This window comes from Neoarius graeffei, chromosome 7 (assembly GCF_027579695.1).
Source record: "Neoarius graeffei isolate fNeoGra1 chromosome 7, fNeoGra1.pri, whole genome shotgun sequence".
Taxonomy (NCBI): Eukaryota; Metazoa; Chordata; class Actinopteri; order Siluriformes; family Ariidae; genus Neoarius; species Neoarius graeffei.
Genome location: NC_083575.1, coordinates 84,800,867 through 84,826,209, shown reverse-complemented (window position 1 = coordinate 84,826,209; position 25,343 = coordinate 84,800,867). Strand labels below are relative to the sequence as shown.

At 42.8% G+C, this 25,343-nt stretch overlaps 1 protein-coding gene across 2 annotated transcripts in view; it reads right to left on the bottom strand.

The window, feature by feature from the left end:
* smad1 (SMAD family member 1) overlaps positions 1-25,343 on the bottom strand; it is a 106,690-nt gene that overhangs the window by 59,864 nt on the left and 21,483 nt on the right. Inside the window, exon 1 of one of the 2 annotated variants that reach the window (XM_060926536.1) lies at positions 23,693-23,766. The exons of the other annotated variant lie outside the window; for it this stretch is intronic. The gene's annotated coding sequence lies outside the window, so the exon portion shown is untranslated. Of the gene's footprint in view, positions 1-23,692; positions 23,767-25,343 lie in introns of those variants that run through there. 2 annotated transcript variants of the gene reach the window in all.

Sequence of the window (25,343 nt, the reverse complement as noted above, 5' to 3'; positions counted from 1 at the left end):
GGCAGGAAGGCAGGATGGACGTCAGGAAGGCAGGAAAGAAGGATGGATGGCAGGAAGGAAGGAAAGAAGGATGGATGGCAGGATGGATGGCAGTATGGATGGCAGGAAGGAAGGAAGGAAGGAAGGATGGATGGATGGATGGCAGGAAAGGATGGATGGCAGGAAGGATGGATGACAGGATGGATGGCAGGAAGGAAGGATGGATGACAGGAGGAAAATAAGAAAAAGAAAGAAAAAGAAAGAAAGATGAAACACTTGACAGAAAAAAATCTATTTAGTTTTATTCCACATTTTGGCTCGTAGAATATTTGTTTTTTAATTGGATGGTGTTGCGATGCTCCAGACGAGGTCAGCGTTTCTGTTCAGTCGAATCCCGACTCCGATACGATTCGTGCTTTGAAACAGCGCAGGCTGAGCCATAAACCACATCATAACACGGTCATATCATGTGTTTAGACAGAGCACACAGCATATCACAAATGTTTTTTTTTTTTTTAAATCCAGATCTGTACATTCCATTACGCTGAAAAAAAAAATAAGCAAAAGAGGTCACTTTGATCTGAGGGTTAGGAAACAAACACTGGTTACGTGACTGTTCATACTGAAGGTTTTCAGTGCGCAGCTCTGCCAACCGTCTGCAAAACAAAGCTGATTGATTCACAAGACTGATTAACGCTGTGCCCTATACGAGTTTATTTACGAGTCCTTCATTGCTCTGGATCATACGAATAAAATCTTCCAGAACGTGCGATATCCGTTACGCTCACATCGTACTTCAGATCAGTCAGACAGGATACGATTCACAAACTTCATCTCATCTCATTATCTCTAGCCGCTTTATCCTGTTCTACAGGGTCGCAGGCAAGCTGGAGCCTATCCCAGCTGACTACGGGCGAAAGGCGGGGTACACCCTGGACAAGTCGCCAGGTCATCACAGGGCTGACACATAGACACAGACAACCATTCACACTCACATTCACACCTACGGTCAATTTAGAGTCACCAGTTAACCTAACCTGCATGTCTTTGGACTGTGGGGGAAACCGGAGCACCCGGAGGAAACCCACGCGGACACGGGGAGAACATGCAAACTCCGCACAGAAAGGCCCTCGCCGGCCACGGGGCTCGAACCCAGGACCTTCTTGCTGTGAAGCGACAGCACTAATCACTACACCACCGTGCCACTCTAATGTAAAACTATAAAAAAAAAATTAACACTCATTTTTAGTGTTAAATAATCTTATTTTATGTCCTGTGTGTGTGTGAGAGACGTTTTTACACCATATTGGGGACCAAAGATCCCCATAAGGATCAGCAATATCTAATGGCCCTTTTCCACTACCCTTTTTCAGCTCACTTCAGCCCGACACGGCTCGCGTTTCGACTACCAAAAAACAGCACGACTCAGCTCGCTTCAGCCCTGCTTAGCCCCTAAAACTCGCACGGTTTTGGAGTGGGGCTGAAGCGAGCCAAAGCGAGCTGAGTGAGGCTGGGGGCGTGAGCAGACACTCCCCTGTGCACTGATTGGTGAGGAGGAGTGTCCTCACATGCCCACACACGCCCCGCGAGCACGCTGGGATCTGTCAACACCGCAAACCCGGAAGAAGAATAATTACGAATTACGAGAATTTCTGAAGCCTTATGCGCCTCGCCTCATCTATACGCTCTTGCCAGTATCTGTTGGCGTTGTCGGTGACAACAAGCCACAGCACCAAGACCAGCAACACTAACGACTCCATGTCCATGTTTATTGTTTACTATCCGGGTCGTGAGACTACCGCTTAGAAGATCACTGATGTCACTGTTTGTGCTGCTTAACGACATCACGTGACGTCCACCCACTTTCACTAACTCCACCCAATGTGTCCACCCACTTCCAGCCAGCACGGTTCAGCGCGGTTGTAGTCGAAATGCAACTCCAATAGCCCCGCTCAGCTCGACTCAGCACGGCACGGCTCAGCCCGACTCAGCCGCGTTTGTAGTGGAAAAGCGGCATAACGGTTTTGACCTTGTAGGGACATTTGGAGATCATGAAGACCTTTTCGACAAAAAAAAAAAAAAGGACTTTATGAAAAAAAAAATTAATAAAACTAAATGAACCAAAAAGTTTCCTTTAGATACGGAGACTAGGGTTCGATTCAAGTGTAGGTACAGTATTAATTATGTGCATTATTAATAAAGTCAATGAAAGGTCCTCACAAGGACAGACAGACCCATATATGTGTGTGTGTGTGTGTGAGAGGAGAGAGAGATACTGTCCTTGTCTACTACTAGATTAAAAGTCAGACAGATACACACCCCTCTCTGTTGTGCATTAAAGCCCGACATCAAGGCCTACTCGTCCACTTCTTCATTGTTATTTCATGATATCTTCCACTCCGTATTTCTCTCTCTCTCTCTCTCTCTCTCACATCCGAGCCGAAGTTCTGCTTTTCTCTCGGAGGCCAGGATCTCAGCGCTGGAGCCCTTCAATGGAAACAGGTGCTGTTTACATCGATTGTGGACAGCACCATGACAGGAAAGCTAAAAAGTTCCTCCTATATTTAGAGCCGCCGAGTTGCCAAGAGCTAATTTAGACGCTCGGGAACTCGCGCTGTTGTCGGGGAGGAGCGGAGCAGAGTGGGAAGCACGTCCCTCACAGCCAAGTGCAACAAAGCAGGCGGCTCGAAGTGTTCGGCACTCACACGGCTACGGCCTTCTGATTAATCAGAGCCCGAGATCAAATAACCAAGTTTACCGTCCAGCGTTCAGTCACGCCGAGTGCTTTCTATTTTTGTTTCATACGAGTGCATTCTCGCAAGGAACATACTGACATAACCTGGCATCACGGCCAATGCCGCCACCTTTAACGGTGAAAATGTGGTCTGTGGAAAAATGCCGTGAGCTTGTATATGCTTTATTTATGGACTGAATTGTAAATTATTTTAAAATGATTCAAATTAATACAATTAAACGTGTTTCCATTAACTGTTGTGTGGTTAAGTTTTTCTGTGGTTTGTGAATTTGTTTTAAAAAAGGCGATGTTTTGACATTTTGGCGAAGAACCAAGTTAAATAAATAAATAAATAAATAAAAAGATTTCCAAAAGGTTCAACAAGACAACAAACCAAAATCAAGAGAGAGATTATTTTGAAAGGTTGCGTCATGACCCTGTTGGTTTCCAGACCTGATCTGAAGCAGCCTTGGAGTACTCGAGTCCAGGACTCGTGCCCTAATTTTAAGGACTCGTGACTTGACTTGTACTTGAGCACCGATGACTCCGACTTGGACTCGTGCATTAACTGCATTCGAACTCGTAAATTGGAGACGAGGACTCGGATTTTTTCTTTATTTTTTGCAACGTGCCATAATAATTTGGCAAAGGATATTTATGTCTACATAAATTTTTATACTAATTTCGTGCAAGAGAATGCACAGTCACCTGTTCAGGAACAAACTAACGTTAATGGCGCTAAAATGCCTGGAGAGAACGCCCCCAGGATTGTCCGCTTTGCTTATACAGACTTCTCGTGCAGTGGGGAAAAATGCGCTGCTGTGTGTTCCATATGTAGAAGAACTATTGAGGAGACGACGGGGACGACCTCGAACTTCAATCGTTGTTTGGTAAGACTCCATCCAGAGAAGGAAGTGACACTTAGGTGGGGTTTACATTAGACCGTATCAGCGGATCATCAGATTAACGTTTTTAAAACGATTAGCGTGCACACAGCAACACCAATACACGGATACGCTCGGCTCCGCAGGCATCCTGCGCTCCAAATCACTCCGCCCTGAACAGCGAGTGCCCTCTGGAGGGTGCGCACTCCGGCCCTGCGCAGCTCACAGAGCGCGCGAGTGAAGCGCACGAGCAGTGATTCGGGACTGAGCCGCTGTGTGTGTGATCCCAGTGCATATCACTTACCACTTGCAAGTGGAAGGATGGCAAGCCTAAAGACAATCATAACTACACAATGGGCAGTATTTGCATCAGTATTTGCAGTATTTTCATACTTTTATACTCTTTAATGAAAGGTGATACAAGGCGGAAGTCTGCGCCGTTTTTCAGCAGTCGCGTCACATGACCAACGCCAGCGAATCAGGAAGGTGGATGTCACAGTGACGTTGTCCAATGACGACGCCAGCTAGAGCTCAGCACAGCGTATTCTCAATGTTTACACAGCACCGGACCAGACACGATCTGGATTGAATACGTGGACCCTGGCGGATTCCCGTTTCCAGGCGTTTTTAATGTAAACAGACAGTGCATCCGCGAAGAAAACGAGACAGATACGGTCTAATGTAAACTTGGCCTATGTTCATTGCTCTGTTGATAGTGGGCGGGGCTTGCTTGCTGAGCGATGAACTAGCTAGTGTTAACCCTCTCTCATGTTATTTGCCCTGTTGATAGTGGGCGGGGCTTGCTGAGCGATGAACAAGCTTTTTATCTGTAGCCTGTTAACTAAAATGGGGCAGTCGAGCAGGAACGTTAGTCTAACGCAGTAGCAGAGACGCTTTCACATAAAGGCAGCAGTAGCCACCGTCAAACGATGCAGTTAGAGTCTTGTTCTTGGACTTGACATGAAATTTTCTCGAGACTGGACTCGGACTCGAGGTTTAGTGACTCGACTACAACACTGAGCTGAAGGCACAGGTCTGACTACTGCACCTTTCCTTTTCTTTTGAACCGAGATGATCGTTTTTCCGCAGCACTGTCGAATTCTGGATTCCGAGGCGTCAGAAGGTGAGGCGTAATTTTCTGCAGCTCTGATAGCACTTCTGCTGCAAGGTTTGTATTTATTAATGCACGCGTTCTGATACGTTATCGTTTCTAAATGTGTCACTGATATGGTGATGTGTTCTATTACTGCTTTTCGACCAACGGGACAGGTTCTTGAACCGGGTCTGTTCAGGATTCTTTGAACCTTGGTACAACGTGAACCAGCCCACCATTTTTTTCCACCGGTTTTCAGCGGAACTGCTGTAATCAAGGATGCGGTGTGAACGGAGGGCGTGGCACAATTCACAACAGGGATAAACAGTAGTCGCAAGATGGCAGTAGGCATTGATTGATTACCTGCGAGCGTTTGTTCTGTTATAGATAGTTTTCACTGACGTCACGGCATTCCGGGGAATGCCCCCCAGCTGCCATCTTGGAGGGCAAACAAAACGGACCATCGCCACTACCGGCTACGTTATCTCGGACGAATTTATGACGTTATATAGTCAGTTTTCTAAAATAAAGATCAATGTCGGCAAAATCAAGCAAACAGAAGTATATAGATACATTAGACGACACCTCACGACAACGGTATGCAGCCAAACTGGCCTTGATTGGGGGAATTGACCCCTACGAAGTGGACAAAGATGCATTTTCAAGTGACTATGCAGGGCTGCCAAAGCCTGAAACTGCCAAAGCCTGCTCCAAAGCCTGAAACTGACTTCATCAAACTTTAAAGGCTGTCTGATATATACAACTTTATATATTCACAGCGCGCCTTTTGGCGGATGCCGCCTGAATCGCGCAGATCTGATTTTTTTTTTCTTTTGGGGGGGGGGTTGGATTGTCTGATTGTAATTTCAAAGTAAATTCTGTATTAAAATGACTAAATAAGCAAATCCGTTACAGTCCATGAAACAGGAAGTATAAGGATGAGAAAAAAAAACAGTTTAAATCGGGAAGCTGAACACATTTGCGCAGTCCTGCACACCGCTCGGGCTGCGCAAATGTGCGCAGCTTCCCGATTTAAACTGTTTTTTTTCTCATCCTTATACTTCCTGTTTCATGGACTGTAACGGATTTGCTTATTTAGTCATTTTAATACAGAATTTACTTTGAAATTATAATCAGACACTCCAACGCCTCCCCTAAAAAAAAAAAAAAAAAAACGGATCTGCGCGATTCAGGCGGCATCCGCCAAAAGGCGCGCTGTTTGCATCCCAAACACAAATGAAATCATACAGAATAGACCTAAAATGTTTTTCAAAAATGACCCTTGTGTGAGTGAAGTGACAAGTTTCAAATAGAAAAGTGACAAACGAGCGATATTAAGTGTACATTACAATGTAAGCGTACACTCAGCGGTTCCAGTTAGGCATTCTCCAGAGATTGTTCACACGATGTTTTGGTTTCCAAAAACAAACTTCAACACAATTGATTGTTTATTTAAACAACTTACCACTTATAAAATGATCGGAGCAGACTTTGCTGTGTTTGGAAGGCTGATAATCCTTGCGGTTGATTCTCGCAAGCCATAGATTTCTCCTTTGTATGCCGAGTTTGTTTGCTCGCCTTGTGGAAATTCCATAAAAGCTCCGCTTGACTTCATCATCTGACCTATTACGACAGCCGTGAATACAACAGGTGTGCACCATTGCTAGCTTTAAATAGTAGTAATGTAACTATAAATGTAAATCATATATAAATGAATGTAACTCGCGCGCTACAATGTGTGCTCAGTGACCCGTACGGTAAGCTAGCCCTCCAAGATGGCCGCCACCAGGGAATCCCCGACTCTGTGACGTCATGTGAAAACTATCTATTGTAGACATTCGTTTTCGGTCCATTTTTATCTGAAGATGTATCTGTTAGAGGTCAAAAAGAAATGTCAACCTAGTTCATAATTTCCTAGAGATGATAAAGATTCTTCAAAGGGATTTTCCATCACTTCTTTTGTCTCTCTTTCTTCCATCCACTTCCTCTCAGTCTACACCTGCCTAGTATTTCCACTTGTCTGTCTGTCTGTCTGTCTACCTATTCCTATCTACCTAATGAGCATTTTTTTAAAATATCTTTTTTATCCCCCACCATTAAAAATTCTAACCTGACCTACAATTCTGACCTGTAACGTATCCTTTTCCGTTGCAGTGCTCTGCTTCCTGTCCAAACTAAAGACACGCCCACTGATGTCATCACAGTTCACGCCGGAAAAACTAGCTATAGTTTGATTTCATCTGGAAACCAACTTTTCAGGTTCTAAACCTATGCATTTTTGGTTGAAATGCTCTGAACGGTTCAAAATTTGGTGCACGGATCAGAACAGAATCCGTTCCCTGTTGGTGGAAAAGGGTTATATGAGCAGATGTTGGAAGGAGTTTCCAGTATCAGTGCTGCAGTAACAGTCAGAGGTAAAGCAGTACATTTTTCAATACAGGAAAGGGCTCTAACTATAACTAGGGGGAAGTCATGAGGGAAAACCATGGCCGAATGGTTAGAGAAGCAATTTTGGGGCCAAAAGGTCACTGGTTCAATTCCCTGGACCAGCAGGAATGGCTGAAGTGGCCTTGAGCAAGACACCTAACCCCTAAGGGCCAATTTATGCTGACAACCCAGTCCTCGCAGATGGCGTCGCAGATGGCGTCTGCGAAGGTGGGGGGGCTTCGCAGACGCCATCTGCGACGCCATCTGCGAGGACTCTGCACGCACCTCCCAAAAATTGTGATCACCGCAGACAGCATTGCAGACAAGAGGGCTCTGATTGGTCCACTCTACATCCGCTGTACATGCACTCCGCTTCCCTACTTTCCCGGTTTGTTTTGTTTTCACTACCGCCATTTTTAAAAACACGAGCGAAGATGGAGCAGCACGAAGAGCGGTTGATCGAGGAAGTGAGGAAGTACGTACATCTATACGACTCCAGTTCTAGTCATTATAAGTAACCGGAGGATAAACACTCCACTAACCACACCCACCAACTACTCCTAGCGATTTCGGGCCCCCTTCCGTTGTGGTGGTGAATAACATCGCGCACGCCTATTACTCCCCGCTCAACGATAAATTACAACTGTCTGCGAAAAGCTATCTGCGAAAGCCTTGTCGCAAGAGCATGCAGAGGCCTTAACTGGTCTGGGTACGTTGTATGTCGCTCTGGATAAAAGTGTCTGCTAAATACCATTAATATAATGTAACTATAAATCAATAAAGAACGACACTTCGTACGACTTTAACGCATAAAAATTGTTCGTGTTGGTGAACTGCTGTAGTAGACGAAGAACAAATTAGTAGGTCGCTGTTATTTACCGTTATTATGCTATAACGGTGTCGTGTGGGAATGGAAACAAAAGCCAAAATGTTAATCGACCAAGTGGTGACCTAATAACATCGCCAACGGAAATCTTTTGTTACGGCTCGGGTGGGAATCAGAACCATCAGATTTACGTGTTGTGGCCGGTCGTGACGTTACTGGCAGGGATGTAAAAGATGATGTAGTCGTACTGCGACAGCACCACAACTGCTTCAGTGGAAAGCAGCTGGAAACAAACTCCAAACAACAAGCAAAGAAAACATCGGTAGATAGAGTGGGACCGTCGTATCCGTGAGGGGATCGGTTCGAAGCAAACACCAGGCAAGAAAACACGCGAGTAGAAAAAGTGAGGAACACAACAAGCATTCACGAGGAAAAGACAAACGCAAGACAAACTAATGGCCCTTTTCCACTATCCTTTTTCAGCTCACTTCAGCCCGACACGGCTCGCGTTTCGACTACCCCAGAGCAGCACGACTCAGCTCGCTTCAGCCCTGCTTAGCACCCAAAACTCGCACGGTTTTGGAGTGGGGCTGAAGCGAGCCAAACCGAGCCAAGCGGGGCTAGAGGCGTGAGCAGACACTCCCCTGTGCACTGATTGGTGAGGAGGCGTGTCCTCACATGCCCACACACGCCCCGCGAGCACGCTGGGATCTGTAAACACCGTAAACCCGGAAGAAGAATAATCACGAATTACGAGGATTTCTGAAGCCTTATGCGCCTCGCCTCATCTATACGCTCTTGCCAGTATCTGTTGGCGTTGTCGGTGACAACAAGCCACAGCACCAAGACCAGCAACACTAACGACTCCATGTCCTCCATGTTTATTGTTTACTCTCTGGGTCGTGAGACTACCGCTTAAAAGGTCACTGATGTCACTGTTTGCACCGCCTAACGACATCACGTGACGTCCACCCACTTTCGCTAACTCCACCCAATGTGTCCATCCACTTCCAGCCAGCACGGTTCAGCGCGGTTGTAGTCGAAATGCAACTCCAACAGCCCCGCTCAGCTCGACTCAGCCCAACTCAGCACGGCACGGCTCAGCCCAACTCAGCCGCGTTTGTAGTGGAAAAGTGGCAAAACAGAAGCCGGGGTTTCGATAAGACGCATAATAAGTGAAAGTGAAAGTAGGCATGTGTGTAGGTAAGAGTTAATAAGCAGGGTGTGTAGGAATTGGAGTTCGCGGTTCGGTTACTGAGACAGTGAATATGGTGGTCTCACTGTATAAGAAAAAAAATGCTTAATGTATTTTATTCTATCCACATTCACTGGATATGAGCAATCACGTGCTCTGTTTGGCTACTCTACTACTAGGCTATCAGCTCATATACCATGAGTAGAGAAAAACAAAATGGCGGCGCGTGTTGCTGAAACAACCGAGGACAAAATAAAAACTCTAATCGAAAACAAAACCCTAAAAATACAAAAAAAAAGCAACAAAATATGGAATAAAAGTATTTGACAGTAAGAACATCTTTTTTTTCAAGAATTATTAGAGCATTTTTCACAAATTGATACTGTCATTTCGCCGGTTTGTTTACATTCTTCATCTTTAAGCATTAAAATTTGTTGAATTTTTTTCAACTGGTTGAACTTTGAACACTTTCACTTCTTTTAGAAAGTTTGGAGCTTAATTTTTTTTTTTGATAAAATGTGTGTTCATTGATCAACTGTTGAGGTCAATCTTGTTAAATTTGAATATTTTATTACGCATGTATGCAATTTGTGACGTGTCCGCCAAGCATTAATGATTTTGTCGGACGTTTTGTATCAAGTTTTTATTTATCGAATTTGCAAAGTATAAAAATAAAAATGCTCCGTTTCTCAAAATCCAGTGAATGTGGATAGAATAAAACAGTTATTCCACTCAATCTCGTCGTACATGGCTTATAACCAAGTCGGTGCTACGTGCCTCGTTGGCTATCAGCTCATGTACGACTTGATTTTGTGGAATAACTGTTTAATAGCCTTTGCTTGAACAAAACAAATGTTCAGAAGCAGGAAAACGACTCTCTCAACAGGGACATGATGCAGCTTGTGGCATGCACCATGTTGCTAACTAGCGCTTCACGACAACGGACTTGCCGCCTCGTGAATTATACGTCATATCTGGTTTCACATGGTTCACACTTTGTAGCATTTGGATAAATGGGAATTCTTGGGTTTCAGTCACGTGATTTTTCTGAGTGATTTCACTTCCGGTAAAACAGCTGGTGGTCGAGCAAACCAAAATGGCTGCCGTAGTGCAAACAAGTAGTGATAAGTTATCAGAGTACGCTCGTAATCTAGAAGCCACTGCTGGCTTTAGATATATTCAGAAGATTGCTATGTGCAATGGAATCGACGCCTACAGTCTGGGAAAGAAGGATTTGTCAAACGATCTCGAAAACTACCCTTCAGTCGAGTTCCCCGACATCTCGAACTACCTGGTGTTGCAGACGTCCTTCTACACCGCAAAACAGATGAAAGTGTGGAAGAGTATGGAGGCTTACAACTGTTTTGTATGTGTCTGGGTAAAGGACCTCGGTATCAAGTCACTGCTGAATGAATCCTGTATTGTTTTTGCCCGTGTAAGTGTGTTTTTAAGCTTTTCGTTCACGTCTTTACAACGAAGCGCTGCAAGTTGAAGTGTAAACAAACAGTTTGCTTGATTCTCACTTGTGTTGGCTCTTATCTCTCAGCTAAATCATTCACAAAGATCATCAGAAACCCCTTTAAAGACCTGGATCTTAGTTAAACAAGACGGAGAAGTGATCACGAGGCATTGTAACTGTACGGCTGGGGAAGAATTTTGTCACGACCTTCATGCATATGGACTTTGTAAGGAGGAAACAAAGAAACAGCTGGGGACTTTAGCGCTTCGTGACTAAAAAAAGTACCGTAAAATAACGACACATAGCAAGAAAAGTACTTGGAAAACATTAAGGACATAGCTGAGAGGGAAATACAAACCTTTCACCAAGTGAAACTCGAGCATGCTTCGACTCGTCTCCCTTCGATTTCAGTCAGTGCGTTTATATGCACATAGAGAAAATCAAATTTCTGCCGTAGCTCGACTGAAATCGAAGTTCTAAATGCCATGGAAACACCTTAGCTCGGCTGAAATCGAACCGAACTGGATTTCTCGTAATCGAGCTACGCGACCTAGATTATGCGATTGTAGCCGAGCTACTTAGTGCATGTAAACCCTATCGAGCTACGTAGTCGAGCTACTTACTTCAGCACTGCCCCTTCCAGAAGTGACGAGACCACAAGCGGGAAACACAACAGCCTCGGTTGGCATGACAACAGTAGTAGAAACGTGCACTTCTGGAGCAATGAGGAGATAGAGTTCATGCTCATTCAGCTTAAGGAGTTGAATATATATATATATATATATATATATATATATATATATATATATATATATATATATAAATATGTAATATATCTTGATGTTGCTGTCCTTGTCGTCGTTCTTCTTGTGAACACGAAACTGATAACTTTGTTTATACTCTTGAATAGCTCTTCTTCATGACGACAACCGGAAGTGTACCAACACGATGGGGCGTGTAGCGCCACCTGTGGCTCGGGTGCACAATGCACCTCACACAATAGCTCGATTTCCTTGTGTGCATGGATTTCTCTGGCACCCCTGCTGGGACCCTTAGCTCGATTTGGATGTGCATATAAACGCACTGAGTGAGAGGTTCAAAAGCCACCTTTCTCGACGTCTTTTTGTGAAATCCTGTGTTCGTTCACCATTTTTTATTAGTTCACGGGGAACCCTGAAAAACTTTGATCAGTTTCATGGTTTGATCGATTCGAACAACCTAAAACAATGCAAGCGTGCAACATTTTTCATGCGAGCAATGCACCTTCTCCGTACAAACGCTTTGTCAACTGAGCTTTGGTAGACCACCAGCTAAAGTTTTGAATAACTAATGAGGCGGATGTGACGTCACGTGAAACCCAGCAATATATGATATCCGTTATGTTTCCATTATGGAAGATTGAGTAGGAATGAACATTTTTATCTACTCGTTGTTTTTGCCTCCTACAATAATGAATTCTGTATGTTCGTAAAGGGGTTAGTGAGTCTGTTTTGCATTAATCCACATCACACCACCTTGTTGCTGATTATTTTTCCTACAACAGCTTTTCCCTGAAGTTTTATTCATTACTCACAAATACGTAAATTATCCATGACACAGAATAATAATAATAATAATAATAATAATAATAATAATAAAAGAGGGCGGCACAGTGGTGTAGTGGTTAGCGCTGTCGCCTCACAGCAAGAAGGTCCGGGTTCGGGCCCCGTGGCTGGCAAGGGCCTTTCTGTGCGGAGTTTGCATGTTCTCCCCGTGTCTGCATGGGTTTCCTCCGGGTGCTCCGGTTTCCCCCACAGTCCAAAGACATGCAGGTTAGGTTAACTGGTGACTCTAAATTGACCGTAGGTGTGAATGTGAGTGTGAATGGTTGTCTGTGTCTATGTGTCAGCCCTGTGATGACCTGGCGACTTGTCCAGGGTGTACCCCGCCTTTCGCCCGTAGTCAGCTGGGATAGGCTCCAGCTTGCCTGCGACCCTGTAGAACAGGATAAAGCGGCTAGAGATAATGAGATGAGATGAGATAATAAAAGAAGAAGAAGCTTTTATTTGAAACCAGGGCTTTGAACCGGTTCAAGGAACGAAAACGAAAACCAGGAACTTTTTCTATTTCACATGGAACAGAAACGAAACCAGAAACTTTATTATTTATGTTCTGGAACAGAAACGCTTATTAAAAATAATGGTAACCGGTTAATACCGGTTTTTATTTCGTTCCTCAAAGTTTCCGTAGCCTACAAATAAAAAAGTCATTCTTCTCCTGCGCAAGTTTCTATGACCCGCTGGGGTTCACTTCCTGTGTGACGTTCGCTGACTGAATGGAGAGAGCGGGAGGGTGGACTACTATCACGTCTCCACATCTTAAATAAGAGGTAAATATTGCAGTCTATCGTTATTCAAAAACGTCAATTTCAAACACGATATCAATATATTTGTCCACGTTAATGAGAGGCTCGCGAACATTAAATGACGTTAACCTCTGTTAGCCTATCAATGCATAGGGCCTGACTAGCCTTTGGTAACACACTAAACGAATTATCTTTCATTTTTGGCACTTTTTCTGTTTGTGTAGATGGGAAGACATACTGAGAATCCAAATCGCCAACGTTTGAAATAATAATTGTTTTGAATTATTTCTTGTCTTATTTAATGAAGGTTGTAATAGAATTAGCCTACATTTGGCTTAAGCTGGATGAGACGGAGACATAATTTTATAGCCATTTGTTAAACCGCTGACAGGGAACGTAATTAACCGTTCCGGGAATGAAAATTTTTTGTTCTAACCGGTTCAGGAACGTCCATTTAATGGTGGAACCCAAAACCGGAAACGTTAAAATTCCATTTCTGTTTGGAACGAACCAATAGGAAAAAAATTCTGGTTCAAAGCCCTGTTTGAAACTCCTCCTCTCTGTATTTAACCCATCTGAAGCAGTGAACACACAGGTGAGCAATGATCACACACACACAGAGCAGTGGGCAGCTATGCTACATCACCTGGGGAGCAGTTGGCGGTTAGGGGCCTTGCTCAAGGGCACTTCAGCCATGATACAAAGGGAGGGGAAAGTGCTGTTCATTCACTCAACCCCCCTCACATTTTCCCTGCCAGTCCCAGGAATTGAACCAGCGACTCTTTGGGCCCAAGATTGCTTCTCTTACCTTCAGGCCCCAATGAAGACCTGTTCCTATAAAATACAATTCTTTTCATTTTTTAAAACGTATACACATTTTTACACAAGGCTTCAAAATACTGCACTGATTTTTTTTTTCTCGTTCGAAGTGTATTACTGATGTCTTATTCGACCGTTCCAGTGCAGAGGCATGTAATATTTATTCCTCTGTATTATTTGTACATCGCATTTAAAACATTTGCTCCATTTGAAAAATCGCCGTTCGGTGACATGTCAAATATTATCACATGATGATGAACAGGATGTTCAAAGGGAATTGAACTTTAGCCTAGATAATCAAGGTCTACTCATGAAGTTAAATTCTAAAACAGTGCTGGTGGTCAAAATGTGGGCGAAGAAAACAGTGCATTAGTCAGGTTTTCCCCTTCTGATTCACTCCTGTGAGTTCAAACACACTCTCCGCTTGTAATGTGGTCGAAACCATGACAGAAAACACTGACAGTTTACGAACATCCAGTCTTAACTTTTTTTTTTTTGGCTACATTTCGAGATCTGGTTTCACTTCACATGTAAGAAATGATTATGAGAGAAATGTTTGACTGTTTATCTTGAGGGGGGAGAAAAAAAAAAACATGGCAAAATGTCCCGTAATATACAGGGTATGCACTGATGTCACTTTCCCACTGGAAAACGCCACTCAAATCAGACCGAGTGGCAAAACATGCTGCAACATGGTATGGGAAACTGCGAAACGGAGTAAAACAAATGATTATCAGCTTAAAGCTAGACTCATCTCATCTCATCTCATTATCTCTAGCCGCTTTATCCTGTTCTGCAGGGTCGCAGGCAAGCTGGAGCCTATCCCAGCTGACTACGGGCGAAAGGCGGGGTACACCCTGGACAAGTCGCCAGGTCATCACAGGGCTGACACATAGACACAGACAACCATTCACACTCACATTCACACCTACGGTCAATTTAGAGTCACCAGTTAACCTAACCTGCATGTCTTTGGACTGTGGGGGAAACCGGAGCACCCGGAGGAAACCCACGCGGACACGGGGAGAACATGCAAACTCCACACAGAAAGGCCCTCGCCAGCCACGAGGCTCGAACCCAGACCTTCTTGCTGTGAGGCGACAGCGCTAACCACTACACCACTGTGCCGCCCCCAAGTGTACAGTAGGTCATGAAAAGAATTTTCCCCGACACCCAGTTATTTTTCTTTAGTGGACCAAAAGCTACTGAAGTCAAATCACAAACTTCCAATTTTATTCGTTTTTTAAAACAGAACAATTAATGAATTTAAAGCCACATGGCCCTAAATTCTCCGCTATTTTTTCCTGCTTCACCATGACCCAATACAAGATACTACGTCATGCATGACATCACGTGGTGGGCTTTCCCCGTTCGAAGGCATTGTGGGATACAAATTTGAAACAGGAGAGAAAAATGGAGGACGTGAGTGTGCGAATGAAACGTGAAAGACAGACTACAGTAACGGAAAGAAAGCGAGAAGAATAGACGTTATGTTATATACGAAGGAAAGGAAACGCAGGACCAAACTAATAAAATATCGGCGCTCAGCGTGCACCTCGGTGTGATCAGCTGTTCGTTTAGCGACAGAATGATGGAACTGTCAGTGCACGCTCAAAGGTAAACCTGCGCATGTGCGCACACACGGACTTCCTCTGTCTGCTTGACTGCGCGAAGCGAGCGATTTCATGCACATTATTTGCTTGGGAATCCCTTCAACTTAAATAACTTCCCAGCCACAGAATAGCCTGAGATTTTGAGATATTACGGAAATAAACATATATCACAATGACCAAATTTCAGAGGGAACTGAATTTCACTGATTTTATGAAATCAAAAGGTCGTCTAGCTTTAAATTAAAGGCACTTGGACTCTACAGTGAGTCTTAAGACTTACCAAAGAACCAGTGGTCCACAGACCTTGACATATGGCCAGGAATCGGGTTTACTGACATTTATATGAGCCTGATTTCAACACCAGGGAAGCAAAGCCTGAAGGCATACAAAATCCTCAATGCTTGGTTGGACTTCAAGGCAGGATTTGTTGGCAAATTTAAATGTGGTTGTATGTGGAAAGATTTGTACAAATATTTGTATTTTATTACAACTCTGGTACCGCGGGTTGGCCGAGTGGTCAGCCTTTCAACCAGGACATCGCAAGTTCTACTCGCGATCGGGTTATACTACAAAGACCATCATAAAAATGGTACCTACTGCCATCTGGTAAGGCATGCTGCAATAGAGATGCGAGTGGGGAGTTAAACTCTCGTGGTTACCAGAGGACCAGCCCCCCACTGTAACCCTAACTGTATAGGCAAGAGGCCGAGGGCTATAGAAGTGGAGATCGGTGCCGCCCAATGCACCTTAAGGGTCTGGTTAGTACTGGGATGGGAAGACTGGGAAGACCAGGTCCTGGCAATGGGAGGGACTTTGACAAAATTGGCAACTGCAAATCCACAATTCGGGGCCTGGATTACAGCAATCCGTTTGGTTCTCTTTTCTTTCACTTTCGCAGTCTGGAAAAAGATAGAGCTCTGATTTCTTGTTCAATTGATTGGTGCAGTCAATCATATAACATCTCTTTCCAATTTTATGGGATTTTTTGTGCCTTCATAGCTAAACACTAAAGTTGCCACTCAGTAAGTTAGCCTTTCTGCCACTCGGTGGGTGTAACCACAGTGATGTCCACTTACTGTGATGTCACACACATCGCCTCTATTGAAGTGGATGGAAAATGAATGGCTTCCAAAATTTTTCACAAACAAAATAAAATTTGTGACTGCATAAGTATTCACTGCTGTAACATGCTGCGGAACACTTGAATTAGTTCTGATTACATCATAAGTCGCATAACTAGTTGAATGGAGTCAACCAATGTGCAATTCAAGTGTCACCTGTTTCTCAGAGACCCCAGAGTTTGTGAGAGAACATATCTAAATAAACATCATCAAGACCAAGGAGCTCTCAAAAGGTCCAGAACAAAAGTCCTGAAAAAGTATTTAAAAATCTCAAACTTTGAACGTTCTACAGAACTTGGAACATTTTTTTTTTTAAATGGTACAGCTGTGACCAGGCAATGTAGAAGGCTGTTCACCAAAAGTCAGCGAGTGGGTAGAGAGGGGATTAGTCAGAGAAGCAACACAGAGGCCGAGGGCAAGTGAAGGAAATGGGGGAACCATAGCCTAGACACTCCACAAAAGGTGAAAGAGTGGTGAGAACAGGGGGGAAAAAAAAAACAAAAAACATGAGTTTGTCAAAAGGCATGTTGGAATCTCAGGAAACATATGGAAACTTTTTTTTCTGGTCTAATAAGACCAAAAATGGAGCATTTTGGCTTTGGCACCACCAGTGTTACGTTTGGTGGAAACCTAGGTTCATCCCTCCATTGAAGCCTGGTGGTGGTAGCATGATGATGTGGGGATGTTTTTCTATCAACAGGGACTGGTAAAATGGGCAAGGTTGATGGTAAGATGAATGGAGCCAACTACAGAGCAATCCTAGAGGAATGCCTGTTCCAGTTTCCCAAAGACTTGCGACTCGGACAATCTTCCAAGAACCCTAAACACACTGCCAAAGCTACACCAGAGCGGTTCAGAATCAATAACTCGACCGTGTTCAAACAGGTCAGTCAAAGCCCAGACCTCAGTCTGATTGGGGATATATGCAGGCTTCTAATGACACCAAAAATATCAGCGCAGTGGCACCAGTCATTATAGCCGGGGGTTTGGGGGCCGCCTTAGGCCCCCGAAAGCTCATGGGTTCTACATGCTTGGCTCAGAGATACATTCTTATGCATTTCCTGGCACTTGCAGAGGCCTCCCTGAAAGTCACTCTTTTTTTGGTAATATTAATGAGATTTTTTTTTTTTTTGCCAAAAGTTGCTGTGATTGTTTTTGATTGAAGACTTATTATAATTAATATTCAACAATATTAGTGACACATTTATGGAAGACGAATAAAACAACCAGCTGATGTTCACCAAGCATCAGGTTTATTTTCAGCTTCAGCCATTCAATTACAATACATGACGATCCAGATGGAACTCGGGGACCCGTGCATGGCATGTAAGCGCTTCTTAACACGGATGACACTTTACCGCACTTTAACACAGCATAAGGAAGGCGGTGAATTGGACTCGCATGATCAGTGACGATCTCCACATGGAACTACTCGGACAGCTCTGCACTGGGCGCTTACGTGGGTGGAGAGTGGAGTGTGTCCGAGCGTAGAACATTCGTATGGCGGCGCGCCGTCTCCGCCGCATCGGGATAACGAGAAAATTAAACTAAAGACCATATTTTCAAGATTGACAAGTCTTTATGAGTGTAGCGGCAACTTTTACAGGCATGTCAACAATATTGTGGGCGTAGTGGTAAACACACGCTGCGTATTGGCCCGATACGCTGAAAAGGCCGAGTTAGAACCCTGTATATGGCAAGACTCGAAAATTCCTGTCTCCATCCAATCAGAAAGTGTGAGCAATTCTACCAAGAAGAATGGGCAAAAAATATCAGGACCCAGATGTGCAAAGCAGACAGAAGCGTATCACGGAAGACTTGCTGCTTTTATTTCAAAGATTCCTTACAGCGCTTACTGTTTCACATCCTCTACAGGTGCTATGGTACTTCGTCATTTTATTTCTATCCAAATTGGTAATGTTGGTGTTTTCCTTCTCGACCCCTGAGAAACGTCCAACTAAAAATACTTACTGTTTTTCAACTGACTCATGGGGGGTCTGATTTTTTTTTTTAAATTTATTTATGGCTCTGTAATTTTGCTTCTGGTCCACTGCAGGCGGCACTTGACCTCAAGGCCAGATATCGCAGACACCTGGATAAACTCTATCCAAATGGGGAACACGGATTTCTCAAACAGATGCTGCATTAAATAGACTACGAGCTGACTATCTGAGGGAGAGGAAAGATTTAGATACCTCTCCAGCACCTGTTCAGCTATAACACATACTTTTGCTTTAATAACAAGGAAAGTATTTTAAAGCCAGGCACCACCAATGGCGATTTTACTTTTTTAAAAAATATGTACCAGTTTATAAGTTTAAAATCTAAAAATAAACTGACTATTATGGATACAAATTCTTATTTTAGAAGTAACTCCTCACAGGGGCGTGTTTAGCCTATTTTTGGGGGTGCTCAAGCACCCCCAAAAACGAGCTCAGCACCCCCTAGCTCAGCACCCTCAAAAACACTGCTTTTGAATGTAATTTTCAGAAATAAGTGCCCTTGCGCACGGGCGTGTGTGTGTGTTCTTGAATTCACCTGTTACGTGATAGTTCTATGAGCAGTAAAATCCCTCTCCTCCTTGCGTCCCCTCTGGTTGAGTTGCCTGTCCGCGCGAGTGCTTGCTATGACATGGTGTTTTTTTTAACTGGATTCCACGCCGATGAGGAACTCGAAGTAGCACCTGAGTATTACTGGCATAGCGAGATGTGAAGGTACGGACTGGAGTTACAATTGTTAAACACAACACAATAATATGCATAATGCAATATTGATGTTCCGTGGTCTATGAACAGAATGATAAAAACGACGACATTTATCATCCATATCGAGATACTTTTGTGCAGAGCTGTACAAGTGCTACGGTGCTAGACCACCGTGTGTTAGTCAATTTTATTTAAAGGGCCCATGGCATGGTGGTTTGTTGATGCTTTAAACGGGCTCGTGGAGGTTTCCGGATGTTATATCCGCAGCCTTTCTCGAAATGAACCCTCGGCACGTAGATATAGCCTCCTGGGAGAAAGCCCCATTTCAGCCCTTTTCCCAGTGCGTCGTTTTGCTAATGAGAAGCAGGAGGCGGGGAAGGGTAGAGGGTGGGGGCGGGTCTTATCATTAATATTCATGACATGTAAACATGTTACCTCTGATTGGCTAACAGCACTGTGACGCTACCTCCAGTGGGTCAGAACAAGCGGATGTGGGTGTCTTACTATGGCGAGAGAGAAGGAACAAACCGCGAAGGGAAAAATACCGCGCGCTGACGTCATTAAGGTGCGACGCGAGGAAAGAAAATAAATTCAACAAATGTTTGGGGTTTTACTGAACAAACAAACAAACAAAAAATGAACGAGTGACTTAAAAAAAAAGAATGTGGGTGTCTTTGTAAAAACTGTTTTGGCTATTATAACAGAGCATGCTGCATGCTTTTTGGTTTTGTAGCGCAGAGTACCTGGCTAACTGCAGGAAGCGGTTAGCTGCACAGCTAATGTAGCCATTGCAAGGCTAACGTGGCACCGATTTTAAAACACAGCAAAACGACTTAACAGTTATACACTTACTTGTTCGGTGTTTGTGGCTGATGCGGCAGGGATGCTTGGTACGGACCCAGGCTTCAGTGACAGTTGATGTGCAAAACCTGCCCTGTACTGTCCCAAGTTGTGGAAACATTCCTCAGGAAAATGCTTCCGACAAACATACACCGTCTTAGGTAGACTCGACGGCGTATTATTGAAGTAAATAAAATTAAGCCACTGCGTCTTCAGGGGCTCTCCCGTCGGCAGTAAAAACAGACTCCTTTCTGTGTTGTCACATCCATGTACAGCGCAACTTCCATGTTTCGCTCGCTTAGGTGATGCCATGTTGTTGTGTCCTCTATGGTCTTCTCACTACAACTGGGCGGGGCAATTCATACAGTGGGTGGGAATCCAGAGGGGGGGCGTGGGGATCATCTCCCTTGCTGACGTAGTAAAGGGAAGAGTTTATCAACGCGCCGTTTTGACGCGCCATTCTCAAATGCTGGGCATAGTTTGGCAGGCCCGGCGCCATGGGGGGGTGAAAGGGGGCGTCGCCCCCTCGTGGCTACAGCCCCGCCCCCTCTACAGAGACTCAGATCACTTAATTGTTTTCTTATGAAAATATAATGTATTATAGACGTATTAATAATTTGTATTTTCAAATACGAAATATTAAGTGGTTACGCATTGCACAAAAATACATTTCACATAAATCACTACTAAAACTGGCACGGTAGAACAAATCTGATTGGTTGTTATGATTCTTACGTTGCAATCGTAGAATTCAACTGTATTAAGGTAGGATTATTTCAAAAAGCCTGAATTTAATATTAACCCTGTTTTAGACAGATGTATCAATCCTAACTACTGGGGACTAGTTATTGTGGGTGTACTATGTGTGAAATGCTGACACAGCCGCGCACACACACACCTGTGATAAGGACAAGGGGAGGGGTCGTGCGGGCGGGCGGGGGTTTTACATGTACACTTACAAGTGCACTGTCTCTGCAATATCCTGTAATATGCAGTCAGTTTACGGGAGTAGTCTTTCCTCCTCCGAATTAAACGAATTCAATCACAATATTGTGAATCCATTTTCTTTCTTTGTAGGCTAAGTTTATCTCCGTTTATGTTGGTGTATGTGTTCATATATGGTCCGCTTTGTGCGCAAATAGCGTAAGAATATGTGTCGTTGACGTCACCCCCCATGCAGCGGGGGGGAAAATTCATCACTTCAGAGTGTTTAGTCCCCTACACGCCTAAACTGGGATCGCGGATTAAGTGGTTAGCGTTGACTCGGTGCGAGTCAGGAAGGCTATTACTGGTGCAGCCGTGGGGTCTGTTGATTTTTTTAAATTATGATTTTGGCCGCCGAGCCAAGTACCTTAGACTTGCATTGACGTTTTGTTTTCATGCCGCGGAGCTATTTGTATGTATTTTAAATTTAAAGGACTTGCCTGTAGGTTTGTGTGTGTTGTTTTATGTTTGGCATCTTTCCGGTTGTAACGCGTCTGTGAGAAAATTGGAGGGGAAGGTTAACAGGTGGGCACGGGTGTTGATAAAGCGCAACTGCCCTGGTAATATGTCATGATTTTCCCGTACTAAAGCAACCTTCGGGGCCGTGGTTTTGTGGTTGGCGCAGTTAATTGTTTGAAACACGTTGTCAGACCGCCATCACTACTACACACTATATGAAAAATATTTGCCCCCTTGCGATTTCTAATTGCCCCCTTAGTAAACTGTTCCTGGTGCCGGGCCTGTAGTTTGGTTTACACATTATGAAATTTCTAGCCACTGGGGTGACTTAAGAAGGTCAGAGGAACTCATTTTAACGTTAAAAAAACCTCAGAAAGTGAAAATTTCATGCCATGGGACCTTTAATGTAACGTAGCGTTTACGTTTGCATAGATGCTAGAATCGCCCCTGCTGTCAGCTCTGGGGGCTAAGCACCCCCAAAGATCAGATGCTAGAATCGCCCCGACTCCTCATGACAAAACTTTGGGTGAATTTTCCATTGTTTGGGCAGAAAACGTTCATTTTACAGCACAAAACTTAAAAAAAAAAAATTTGTATCTGAGCAGCATACTCCATAAGAGAGCACTTTTCAGGTTTAAAAAGAAAACATAATGAAGGCTGCTGGGTTTTGGTGCAAAATGAAGACGCGAGTGTGACAGTCAAAGTGTCCAGAAGAACTGGGGCTGGTTCTGGAAGATGCTCAGTAAAACTTACAGCTCATTTCCTTATCAAACTGCACTCACTGTACCTGAGACGACTATTTTTTTTTTTTTAAAGCAAAGGATCATCTGACACCAAATACTGACTTTGTTTCATTTATTATGGCTTACTTTATATTGTTTATAGTATTTCTTTAATGCTGAAACATTTCATTTCATTATTTATTTTGGCCTATAGCATGTCTTTACATGTGCCTAAGACTTTTGCACACTACTGTAGAATTAATTTCCGAAACGCAACGATGTATAGACGTTTCCTGTGAACTATTTCCTGTGATTCTACTGATTACTGACTGTGGTTTTATTGCTACAGCCCCACACTAGTTCATACTTTTTTTTTTAAAAAAAGATGATGATTCATACATAAAGCCTGGCGATGCAGTGGTTAGCACTGTCACCTCACAGCAAGAAGGTTCCGGGTTCGAAATCTCACGGCCGACAGGGGGTTTTCTATGTGGAGTTTAATCCGGTAGCTCCGGTTTCCTCCCACAGATCAAAAGATATACAGATTAGGTGCAAATACCCAGCCACTGGGGTTGCACAAGCCAGTGTATATTTAGTGCCAGTCCCAAGCCCGGGTAGATTGGGAAGGGTTATGTCAGGAAGGGCATCTGATGTAAAAACCGATGCCAAATCAAATATGCAGCTCCAGATGATCCGCTGTGGTGGCCCATAATAAAGCCTGTCATGGTACACCATCATATATTATAAAGAATTTCAGCTATACAACAGTAAAAGATGGGTGTGAACAAGATGCATTTGCAAAATGACAATACTGCAATGTAAATGTAAACTGTGAATGCATATATGTAGATAAAAATTATATATCTTTTTTAAAAATATTTTATTTTATATTCATTTTTTAAATATATTAAATTCAATGTAAATAACTAATTGATATCAATATAAACCATCAATATAAATAAATTAACATTTATTTTTAAATATTCTATTTAAATATTCATTTTTAAATATATTAAAGTCAATATAAATAATTTATTTTTTCAGTATAAACAAATTAATATATATTTTAAATATTTTATTTAAATATTTATTTTTAAATAAATCATTTTATATCCTTTTCCAATATAAATAAATTAATATTTATTTTCAAATATTTTATCGAAATATTTATTTTTAAATATATTGGTCAATATAAATCATTTATATCAATATAAAATAATACAACATTTAATATTTTTTCTATATAAATATATTTATTTTTTAACATTTTATTTAAATATTCATTTTTAAATATATTGAATTCATTATAAATAAATCAATATTCTGATAAACTTCCTTTGCAAAATCATGACCATTAATAAAAAAAATAAAAAAAAAACCCAAACATATTTCTATATTATGCAACTAAGTGTTATCCTGGATCATTTTTCCTTCTTTTCAACATTTTATAAATACTTTATTTTTATAGATAAATTAAATTATACTCACAGGGTCTTTTTTTTTTTTTTTATATAACTGCTCTTCTACTGGTAGTTTGTCTGCATATCAACTAAACAGACCTTTCTCCCTGTTGAACGATTCCCGATTCCCCTCTGCAGTGAAACCAGACATCTCTGTGAACTTCTGCCTTCCAGACCGACAGTCAGCGAAGAAACTCCATCGTCAGCAAAGTTCTTATATTAGTTCCTCATATTTAGTGTGTGACCAAGTGGAAAAAATTTCCCAACACCTGCGCGAGCTGTGCTGTTACAGCGCTGCCTGACACACATTTATCTAAAGCAGGCTTTCTCTCAAGGTCTAAAACCCACTGTCGAGCCGAACAAACATCCATCCAGGTGGTGTTGGAGAAAACCTCACTGGTGTGTGATGAAAAGTTCCAAAAACACTCTTTTCTAGCCCAAACACGGCTCCGAGCTCTTACTCGCACGCAGCAGGTGGGCTGTGTTCACGGACACCGCGTCGTCTTTCCATGTCCTTCACCAGCTCCCTCCGTCAATCCATCCAGTTCACATGACTGACCTTAACATCTGGCCTGCATGACTGATAGACATGATTTGGTTTAAATGTTTTGACCTTCTTTCAATCCGAACTTGGGGATCTATATTATCTGACCGCTGGTGTGACCACATCCTGATTCGAGAGGTCGATACACTAAACACTGACACTATGCCAGTTTGGGTGAGTCAAAATATATACAAAGGCTTGTACAACTTCAGAGAGAGAGAGAGCGCGAGCGCTGCGTATAGCTGTGTGGTCCTGAAGAGCGTTCATTTGTAGAATCGGGTCAAATATTGAATAAACATTAAAAATAAATCCAATCTAGAACTGACCTGGTATTGATTTATTGAAAAAAGCATGCATTTTTTTTAAGCATGATTTATTTACCAACCCATCAGCACTTTCGAGGTGTAAGTCACTGAAATAGAGTGAAACCGAGAACGCAAATTTGACTTCTTGAATGAGAGACTTTCTCTCCAATGTCACATGCAACCAATGAAAATTAGGTACAACAGAAACCCATGTTATCCAAATAAACCTCAACACCCTGAAGTCGATCATCTTTCCTAAAGATAATGCGTTAGTTGCACTTCTTTTTATACTGTACATGAATGACACTTTTAACAGTATCATCAAAATCTTCGCTGATTATTCCAAAACTCCACAAGCTCATTTGAAGCTTTCCTGACTGCATCTTTCTCCAGGAAGATACAGTGGTGCTTGAAAGTTTGTGAACCCTTTAGAATTTTCTATATTTCTGCATAAATATGACCTAAAACATCATCAGATTTTCACACAAGTCCTAAAAGTAGATCAAGAGAACCCAGTTAAACAAATGAGACAAAAATATTATACTTGGTCATTTATTTATTGATGAAAATGATCCAATATTACATATCTGTGAGTGGCAAAAGTATGTGAAACTCTAGGATTAGCAGTTAATTTGAAGGTGAAATTAGAGTCAGGTGTTTTCAATCAATGGGATGACAATCAGGTGTGAGTGGGCACCCTGTTTTATTTAAAGAACAGGGATCTATCAAAGTCTGATCTTCACAACACATGTTTGTGGAAGTGTATCATGGCACGAACAAAGGAGATTTCTGAGGACCTCAGAAAAGGCGTTGTTGATGCTCATCAGGAT